This window comes from Gadus morhua, chromosome 15 (genome assembly GCF_902167405.1).
Source record: "Gadus morhua chromosome 15, gadMor3.0, whole genome shotgun sequence".
Taxonomy (NCBI): domain Eukaryota; kingdom Metazoa; phylum Chordata; class Actinopteri; order Gadiformes; family Gadidae; genus Gadus; species Gadus morhua.
The window spans coordinates 21,110,469-21,119,654 of NC_044062.1; positions in this window are offsets into that span (position 1 = coordinate 21,110,469).

A 9,186-nucleotide genomic window follows, 5' to 3' on the forward strand; every position below is an offset into this window, starting at 1 on the left:
GCGGTGGGGGGTCAAGGTCAAGGCATGGGACTAACTGAACACGGACCCAAGGTTGTGGTATTCTTCCGGGACGGGGGACAGGTTAGTAGGTTCGGTTACGGACTCGAGCTCTGTCGCCCGAGGGGCCTGAGCGGACCGCAAGCACTGGGACAGGCAATGGGTACTCCATGACAGGATGCGTCCTGTTCCCCAATCAATCTGAGGGTTGTGAGTCCAAAACCAGGAGTAGCCCAGAACGACCGGGGAGAAGGGGATGGAAATCACCAGGAGGGATATGGTTTCATGCTGATTCCCAGAAACTAGCAGGTTGAGCGGAACGGTGCGGCGTTCCACCCGTGTGAGGGTCTTACCGCTAAGCGCCTGGGTCTCGATTGGGAGATCGAGAGGAATCGTGTTTATCCGCAGTCGCCTAACCAATTCCTGATCAATGAAACTATCATCAGCTCCGGAGTCCAGGAGAATGGAGAGCGGGAGGGTTTGGTTTTGCCACAAAAGGGACGGCCTCTAGGAGGGGACGGGAGACTGAGGGATTACGAGAGCGACTCGCCAGTATCCCTCGGGTTACTGACGAGCCCGTTCTTTTCCCGATAGGGTGGGACATCCGGATCGAAGATGACCTGAAATACCGCAATACAAACAGGCTCCCGATCGGATACAACGTTCCCTCTCCTTGGGAGTAAGGTGTGTGCGTCCGATCTGCATCGGCTCGGGGGAAGGGGACCGCACATAGCGAGGTGGAACGGCAATCGGGAGGGGGGGCCGAGTTGCAGCCGGTGACTCGAAAGGGGGCGTGGTGAATGAGTGGGCGCTTCTCTCTCTGCGTCGTTCGTGCAAATGGTTGTCCATGCGAATCGTGAGAGAAATAAGATGGTCTAAGTCCGTGGGTTCCTCCAAGGAGGTTAAACGGTCCTTCAGCGCGCTGCTGAGCGCATTTTGGAAGACCCCCTGGAGCGCTTCATATTTCCAGCCGCTCTCATCAGCGAGGGTCCGGAACTCGACTGCAAAGGAGGCGACGCTGCGGGATCCCTGGCGAAGCTGCAGGAGACGTTTGGAGGCCTCTTTGCCCCGGACCGGATGATCGAAGACCTTCCGCATTTCTTCCGTGAAGGAACCGTAGTGATAACAGACCGCGGACCCGCGTTCCCACACCGCCGCTGCCCACGCGAGAGCCTCGCCACTCATCCTTGATCTCTCGGTGGGGTAGGTCTGGGGCTCTATTTCAAATACAAGGGAACGCTGAATAAGAAATGACCGGCAGGATCCTTGGTCCCCTCCGTAACGTTGGGGGGCTGGGATGGTAGGCTCCCGGGGAGAAGCCAACGGACTCGGGACTGGGGCTGCTGGTTCTGGGGCGACGGGGAGTTACGGTACAGGAAACTGGGACCCAAGTGCTGGACACAGGGAGGCGGAGACAGGGTAAGGGTAAAGGAATTTAATAGTAGATCGTTCGGGAAATCAGGCGGGCGGGGGTGTGGTACCGGGCAGGCAATCAGGGGGACACGGGCTAGACAGTGGACGGGTAGTCAGGCAGGCGGGGGTTTGGTACCGGGAGGGCAATCGTGCAGGCGGGGGCTTGGCGAGGGACGAGTAGTCAGGCAGGCGGGGGTCTGGTACCGGGAGGGCAATCGTGCAGGCGGGGGCTTGGCGAGGGATGAGTAGTCAGGCAGGCGGAGGTCCGGTAGCGGGTAGTCAGGCAGGTAGAGGGAGAAGTAGTAGTGAATGACGAACTGGCGCCGGCTGATTGGGAATCCACGGCTGAAGGAGATGGGGATGGAGATTGCCGACAGGTGGGTTGAGTGAAGTGGGACCAGTTACGACCTGCAGCCACTAGAGGAGGGTGTTGGACCGTGTAGCGGGACGTGGCGTAACAATCTCCTAATTATATCTCAGAAATAAAATATGAACATTGTTCGACTTTTGTTTCACTTCTTCTTTTATCTTGTCGAAGTAAATGTGAATCTATTGAAGTCAAGTAGGCTGTTCAAGGACTGCGCTGCAACTATATAAATATAGGCTTTTTTATGGTGTGTTAAGATAAAGAATTAAGATATGGTTTTGATAAGGAAAACAGTACTAACGGATTTTATAACACATTTGAAGAGAGACATCATTAATTTTGTTGTGCTGTCGAACATATTAATTGGCTTTCATTTTGATCATGTTGCATAGCTTTACCGCCTTTGTAATAGTTTGCATGCTATCCACTGTTTTTCGTTCAAGACAGTTGGAAAGATACGATTATTTTATAATCCCAATATTTTTTGGAGTCTAAAACATATCTGCAGTATAATGATATAATAATACATTATATATATATATATATATATATATATATATATATATATATATATATATATATATATATATATATATATATATATATATATATATATATATATAATTCTGTATATTCTGTATTTTAATTTGGATATGTGTTAAATCATTAGTGACCGATAATACACGCAGCCGGATAAAACCATATTTCCCTTGCTCTTGAGTTGTGTCAGAGCCTGTATGACTCAGAATTAAGGACTGTAATCTTAACTGGAGATAATGATCACAGTAAATCACCAAACACACGGTACAAAGTGTGTGACCCTACAGATCTGAACTGCATTAAACCATTATTAACACTGTATCAAAAATGTATTGTTGTTGAAATTTGTGGTTGCTGATATTTTCTCTGTGTGACTGAAAGGAACGGTGATGAGAGTCTCGAATTCACAGTCGTGTCACGCATCACATGCTGTGATCTGACCTGAAGAGATATTGGAGCTGTACCCCTGTAAATGTCCACTAGATGGAGCCAGATAAGAAAAATAGGAACTGGAACTGTGGCCACATTGAGTGTGTAAACTAAATATGTGGTATAATCCTCTAAACCACGCTGGTGATCAGACGAACAGATCTCGAGACATAGAACTTCGCAGAGAGGTCACTTTGATCTTATTTTAGGGCTATATGTAGCTTTTTAATGGCAAACTGCTATAAGTCTGGAATAGGGCATGGAAACCCGACTCGAGCCCGACGGGCCGGGTCGGGTTCGGACAAATATTAGGAATTACGCGTTTGGGTCAGGCTCGGTCACATCTGCGCGATAAGGCGTTGGAGTTGGCATGCCGTTGTTTTTGTGTTAACGATAATTTTACTTTTCTTGGGGCACTCGTGTTAATTTGAATTTCATATGCTACCTGTCCTACAGAACCTCAGAATCTCTTGTGTCATTTTGTGGAATTTTTCGTTATAGCCTGGTCCTACCAGACTCGTACTTCATTTAATTTTTACAGAGAGTCTGGACCTAGTAAATTCTCAAACGTTTACTCACTTGAAGGCGGGTGTCTGTTGAAGTTTAAAACTATTGGATCTGCCCAGTGCCACTCTGGATCTGCCATAACCAATCACTAACGTTTGGCCGGGATCACGTTGCGCGCAGGCTGTAACCAAACCAAAAACCGTGCTTGAAGATGTCCGTCAACGAGAGCTGACTTTAACGTCATTGATCAGACCCAGACCAGTACTGAAGGGAAGCTACTTAGGCGGGCGGAGCCAGGCTACCTTTTTTGTGGGCCTATGTGAATTTCAATTGGTTATGATTCTGCGCAACAAGCGCGCATTTGCTCGCTGTTAACGCATGCTTGTTGCGCTTTCATACACACAAATGTAAACGTGTCATTAGCATGAGAAAAAAATTGCTTTAAATGTGTCGGGCTCGGACACATTCATCTTGATGCATGTGGGGCTCGGGTCGGGTTTGGTTACTTCTCTGTCGGTTGTGGGCTCGGCTCGGACAGAAAAATGCGGCCTGTTCCGCGCTCTAGTCTGGAACCTTTGTTCAGTCTCGATTTCCGAAGGGTGTCACCAACGGGCGCCTTTTAGTGGAAAGATCCCGTCCAGTTAGTTTAATACTGTCTAGATAGTGTCATTAACAGACCTCTTTAAATGCCTCTTTAGCGCACCGTCATCGTATTTATCCTAGCTCATGTTAGATACACGGTTGTGATTGGTCGGTATGTTTCGTTCCGGGCAGAAATCTTTTTTTGGCCTTACCTTAAGGTCATTCTTCGACACATCTTTCCCAACCTTTTTCGCGGGTAAGTTCCTCCTGCGCACTGACGCTTCCTTCACCTGGCTCCAGAACTATGAGGAGCAGGAGGGCCAGCTGGCGTGATAGCTTGAGGCCCTGCAGGACTACGACCCTGAGATCCGCCCCCGGGCTGGTTGTCCCCAAACGAACGCAGCTTCCCTGTCCCGACGGCCCTACGAGGAGCAGGCGTACCGACATTGCCAGCTCGTCGAGGACCGAGTGACAGCGGGCCCACTGATGGCTGCCCTTCGCGCCAGCCGAGCAAGTGGAAGCGGCTCCCCTCCATCCAGCAGCGGCAATGGTACCCAGGTTATACCAGGTGAAGGTAGAAGCTGGTCCTGGTTCTGCAAGGACCAGAGGCAAGACCCCGTCCTCACCTGTGCCCGGCCCTGGGTGGAAGTAGATCAACGACCAGCACGCTGATGTCAGCCCTGGAGCCCACTCTACAGTGTGGGCTCCACTCTAGGCAGTGTAGCGTCCCGGGGAATGTGAGGTACTACAGTTCCCAGCATGCCCGAGGGGGTGGTTGAATCCAGAAGAGGAGGTTCAGGGCTTTCCCGCGTGTGGGTTGTGGTTCAGGTTCAGTTCGTAAAAAAGTAGGTTGTGGTACATATTTGTATTAAGAAGGCGCAATAAATATCAATGTACAATATGAAAGCTGAGACTCCAAGGAGTCCAAAGGTAAAAGCCTTATCATTTTGTGAGCTTACCCCCCCCCCCCCGACTTAAACACACACACACACACACACACACACACACACACACACACACACACACACACACACACACACACACACACACACACACACACCACCAAACACACACACACACACACACACACACACACACACACACACACACACACACACACACACACACACACACACACACACACACACACACACACACACCATTTCAAACTTTACCAGAACAACTCAGCTATTCTACATTTTATCTCAAATTTATACAAACTTTATCGCTTTGGCTATTTGTTTAACTCTTCACTTTATTTGTTTCCAACCATTATACATTTTTTAAATGGTGTGCATGTTTACATTGTTTACTCCATTTAGACTTTTGAATGCAGGAAGTCACATGGTGTCGAAGTCAGACAGAAACTAGAAAACAAGCCACTTAGTCGAGAACATCATTATGTTTAGTCCTTTCACAAACAAGTGAGTTGATGGGTATTAAAGTCAGTAAATTATCAATAAGTAATTAAAATGTCTCATTACAATTTGTATTTGTTTTTTAGATGTAAAACGTTTTCTTTATTTGTTTAATTTAAATACATTAATCATATGTATTATTTAATTACTATTGATTATTCATTAATTATTCTACTTCATTTAAGAATGCTTGATTCTGATTGGCTGGAAGGAGGGCATTAACCCAGCAGGTTGCCCCCTGACTAATTATTACTCTCAGATCAAATACACAATATCTTTCCCATTCCCCTCTGAGACATTTCTTAGCCTGTAAGAGACCCAGAAGAAAGTAAACATTTTGTTTCTATGGAAAACAAACAAACATCTTTGTGAATTATTTGCAATTATATCCGGTTCTCTTAAGTACGTGCACGTCTATTTACATTATACTGGAAAAATAACGACGTCATTATTAATAAATTATTAATAAAATAATGACGGCTGTTCAAATAACTAGGATGGTCTCGTTTTGGCCTTTTCCCCCGGACTGGGACAAAGAACAATTCTACAGCGCACACGGACAGGGCAATGGCTGGCTGGGTCGGCCTAATCATTGCATAAGCTCCTTCTGCCTGGTGACACTGAACAATGGTTTGAAAGCACAGTTATGACTGACGATTTGGTCTGGCATTGTGTTGCATTTCCATCAACTCACATGAAGAAATGTTGAATGGGATATCTTAGAGCTCTCGGAACTGAGGACGTGATAGGAGCTGGATACTGGAAAAGGGGAGGACTCAATGAATGCTTAGAATTGTTTTTCTATACCATAAATTAATAATTAACTCTATTATACTGTCCTTCATTATGTCCGGTTCGTTTTTGTTTAAGTCATGTATTCATTTATACTACCTCAGATTTTACGTGGGAAACGAAGTTTGTTTATGTTTATTGTCCTACTGGAGCTGCTACCCTGGGACCTGTCCCCCCACTGTGCATCTTAACCTGTATCCTGGGACTGGGAGTTCAACACTCTGAGGGGGGCGGAATTTTCCACTCTCTGCTGGGGAGTCTGAGCAGGATCCACAGTCTTCTTCTGCTGCGTCAGTTCAGCCAAACAAATAACATCTTTTTTGCGGCACCTTTGCTCTGCTTATTGAAATTGATTTGAAGGGGCATTTACTGTCCCAAAATGTGCTAAGAAAAGTTTTTTTTCATGCTGTAGATTAATAATATAAGGTTTATGTGATTTATGTGACAAACAATTTCCTTGTCAGGTAATAAAACATATTCCCCATTCACACAGCCTGTTGCAGCTTGTTGTAGTTTACCCTCCATAGCCCAGGGTGATGGACATAACACCAGTATCTGAGAGCTCCTGTTTTCCCAGGGGAGTTTCAAATGTTCCCAGGCAGACAGAAACCATTCCAACTCCTTCTCTTTCCAAGCACTCTGTACTTGTATCAATTTACTGTTAAACCATTAACTTCACAACCACTAACACTATCACCATCGTCACTACTATTAACACCAGCACCAAAATCAAACCACTAGTAGCAACTCCTATATCACTAACACCACCACCCCCAACAACATCACTATCCCCCCTAACCATAAGATGAACACCACGGACGCCACTAACACCACCACCACCACAAGATGACCACCAGTTACACCCCGCAGCACCCCCACCAACATCACTAAAACCACCACCCCATCAACGTCACCAACACTAACACAACCACAACCATCAACCTTGCCACAATCATCACCATCAAAGTTATTAACAACACCACTATCACCACACTACACACAAACTCCAAACACCACCCCAACCACCACCAAATCACACTTCTATACACATCTTTATGTCCCACATCTCTGTTTTTTAGAACCTTCCCCATCACCAACCACTTTGGATCATTGCCAGCCCCCTCACAAGTGATGTTCCTGTCATTCTGAAAGGGCCACTGATTGTGAATAGAAGGTGTTTGGTGGCAGCAGATTGGCTGTCCTGGCTAAAATGGCTGTCCGCCATGCTAGTTCTTATTTATTAATTAATAAATATATCGCTAGATTGATAGATAGAAAGAGACATGCTTCTGACGACATCTCAATTAGTTCTGATCGAAAAAAAGCCTTCATTGTTCATTTCCCCAACATCATGAATTGAAAAGGTTCATAAAAAGCAGCTCCAAAAATGACTATGACAAACCTATTATGTCATTAAATGTTTCCGTCAACTCCCAGGGCCCTTTGAAAAGTGGGAAGACTATGAACCAAATTAGTCCAAATTGGTGAACTAATTGATTTGATAACATTCACAATGGAGACAGTTTTCCCACACAGGTCACTGGGTTCATTCAGTCTGAAGTGAAGCGTCATTATATTATATTCCACAATTAATCCATAACACAACCTCTGAATCACGCTTATACTATACCAATATATGCATGGATACTAATGTTATTGGCTGAATATGGTACTGCTGATCAGAAACACAGGCAATTCTCAATGACCTGAGCCAGTAAGCCTTACAGTCAGTAGCATCGCTCATGGAAGCTTTCCTCTGGGTATGAATGGTCATATGCCCCAACCCGGTGAGGACTCAATGTGAAGCCCGGCTAAACAGGAAGCACACCCTGGTCTTAAAGTTCCTCCCATTAGGGTTCCATCTTGTTTTCCTTTCCCCCCCACCTGAGAGCGACAAAGGGAGTCTGGAGTCTGAGGCAATACAAAAGCCTGGTGTGTGTGTGTGTGTGTGTGTGTGTGTGTGTGTGTGTGTGTGTGTGTGTGTGTGTGTGTGTGTGTGTGTGTTGTGTTTGTGTTTCATAGTTTTTAGGTGTGTGCATGTGTGTGTGTGTGTTTGTGTGTATATAAGAGACAAAATAGGCGTGAAATCATGCCTTGATGTGTGTGTTTATGGGGAGTATACATGTGTGTGTGTGTGTGTTTGTTGTGTTTGTGTGTCATAGTTTTTAGGTGTGTGTGTGTGTATGTGTGTGTTTGTGTGTATATAAGAGACAAAATAGGCGTGAAATCATGCCTTGATGTGTGTGGTTATGGGGAGTATACATGTGTGTGCGTGCGTGCGTGCGTGCGTGCGTGCGTGCGTGCGTCTGTGTGTGTGCGTTTATGTGTGTGTGTACCGATGAAGTTTGGGCTCAGCTATTGGCATGGGAAGGAACACATTAAAACCAGACAAAGGATAATAAACAATCTGAAAATGATGGATGGCTTGTAGCACTGTGTTTGTGCTGATAAGAGATCTACACGTCCAAACAACAGTTGAATATCAATACCGTCTTGACGTCATTTGACTGATTTACCAGAATAATACCCAAGAAAAAACATGGAAAGGAGACCAGGTATTTTACTACAAAAAGCCTTTTGGGTTATTCATGTATAATTTCCAAACTATTTTATTGTTGGTGTACAATTGAAGATTTCATAAATTAGAATTATCTTAACCTTTGATTTGCACAAAGTGACCTTGGATACAACGTTAAATAAAATATTTGTTCCTGCAAAATGACCGGAACCTAATATGAATGTGGGGGGTATGCGGGGAGGCTCTAACCTGTCATGGGCCCCTAAAGGCAACTAGAGGCGCCTGTTAGGGCTACCACAGGCCATCCCAGTGTGACAGGCAGCATAGGAAACCTATTGTCACTCTGACCAATCAACCACCACAAAAGTTAGAGGCTATTAGTATTTGATAACCCTGTTGACTAATGTTAATTTCCATTGTATTCCCCACATCTTCATAACTAAAACTACTATACTAGATGACAAAAAATTATAAAATGAAAAAAATTTTTTTCCATAGTGACCAACCTCGCCTGACTTGAACCGGGGTCTGGAGAGCTCATAACCAACAGCTCTCTACAAAATGTGGCAGTACAACAAATTTATAATTTATACTTTTTTTATAACAAGATCAAAAACAGCTGA